Genomic DNA, 2,157 nt, shown 5'->3' with positions numbered 1-2,157 from the left:
TTCTCAATACTGGATCCTTTATGATCCTTTGAAAATATTAGATTCTGTCGTTTTTAAAAAAATCTTTTCAATGGCTCCTCACATCTTTCAAAGTAATGACAAAGTCCATAAATGTTTCCTAAGGATCTTCATGACTTGGCTACATTATTTCCTGCTATTTTCCTTTTCATTTCAAGGCAGTCACACACATTCCTTCATGTGAGTCAAACACAGTAGGCTTGCTCCAGGCTTTAGATCTTTTGCATTGTTTGTTTCCAAAAACTTAATAATCTTCCTCCTTAATAGATGTGACTAATTAGATTTCTTAGTCAAAGTCACTTCCTTGAGAGAAATCTTAAAATGGTAAAATAGCTACACAGTCAGCCACTTGATCTACTCTTTCGTATTTTTTTACCTATTGTATTCTCCTTTCTACATAACATATAATTTACTTACTTTATTTTATTCTCTGATTATTTTCCCCCTCTTTTAATATTTAAGTTCTTTGAAAGCAAAGATCTTTGTTTGTCTTTTTCACTGATATGTCCACAGCATCTAGGAAGTGTCCTGCATTTAGTAAGTGTTCAATGCAAGATTGTTGAGCAAAGAAAAGGTCATAAATGGGCATATACAATTACAAAACTGGAGCTCTTAGCTCTATGAGTGTGTTTGTATTGTTGAGAATAGTATTTTCTTTTTAAAAATTTTTTAATTAATTTTAATGGGGTGACATTGATCAAACAGGGTACATAGGTCCAGAGAAAACATCTCCAGGTTATTTTGACATTTAATTATGTTGCATACCCATCACCCAAAGTCATATAGTCTTCCGTCACCTTCTATCTGGTTTTCTTTGTGCCCCTCCCCTCCCCCTTCCTCCCCCTTCCTTCTCCTCGTAACCACCACACTCTTGTCCATAACTACACATATAGTTCATAACATTCTAAGGAATAATCCACTGCTCAATTAGTGCTTTGGTACTGATTTAGGAGAAGATTATCATCCTGTGATGTAAGATTTTCTCCATCTAGAAAGTAAAGCAAATCTAGAATATTGTTCCATATGTGGGCTTGCAAATTCTGCCTATAAAACTTTTATCTTAAGGGACACATTGAACTCTCGAAAACTTATATTTCTCTTATAATTTGTACAAAAGCAAGATCATTTTTTTCTTCTTTAACACTCACTAAAAAGTAAAAATAGTGGTATGCATAAGAATTTAAAAATTATTTTTGTGCTTGAGATCTATGATACCAGTAATTAAAACGTTACTTAGACATGTCTATGCTGATAAATTAAAATACTCTCCTTATGGTTACGTATGCAATTTTATTTAATCTCCACAGAGAGGCAAATTATTACTCTGGAACCTCAAACTAACTGAGGAAATAAGCCAGTTAAATTCTTTTAGGTGTGCAAAAGGAGCTGAAACAGAAGTATTGAATAAAATGACTTGAAGACGATTGCTTTTTTTCCTGAGTTTCATCTATTGATGAAATGGAAGCTTGAGAATAAGGAGGTTGTTTTCATATTTGGTGGAAGTGAAAAAATAAAACAGCTATTGCTTATCTTGTAATATATTCCTAATGCTGTTTTTCATTGCTTTGTGACATTGAAATTAATGCTTGTAATGTAAGCAAAGGCAATGACTTACTGATTCACAACTGTTTAAGTATATAGTGTGTTCTTTGTCTATCCATCTACATACCTGCTAATTCCATGTTATTGTTACAGCGATAGCCTGCATGATTCGTCAAAATGGAAACAAATTAGAGAATAAGGATCTAACACCCTGAACTTAGGTAAAGAAAGAGCAAAATAGTGTACAACTAAAATATTTTCTGTTTATAATAATTTTTTCTTTAACAGTTTAGCAGGGTTTACAATTCAAGAAGTTAATTCATAAAGGGAAATTGGTCTTGCTATGAAAATAAGCCCCACTCCTGCCAAGACACTACAAGAACAGTCAATTGAAAGAAGAACTGAGCTATTTCCTTTCGTGTGTGAAAATTCATGTTGTGTTTTGAAGACTTCTAATAGAGAAATACAAATTTGAAAATAACTCCTTTTGACAACATTTTCACCTTGGATATCACAACAACGCTGAAATGAATGGAATGTCTGTGTCCCCATATGTGTTAATTAGATCTGTCACCACACACTGCTCATCTGTATAAG

Source organism: Saccopteryx leptura, chromosome 8 (assembly GCF_036850995.1).
Source record: "Saccopteryx leptura isolate mSacLep1 chromosome 8, mSacLep1_pri_phased_curated, whole genome shotgun sequence".
Lineage (NCBI taxonomy): Eukaryota > Metazoa > Chordata > Mammalia > Chiroptera > Emballonuridae > Saccopteryx > Saccopteryx leptura.
Note: the sequence above shows the minus strand (reverse complement) of the source record.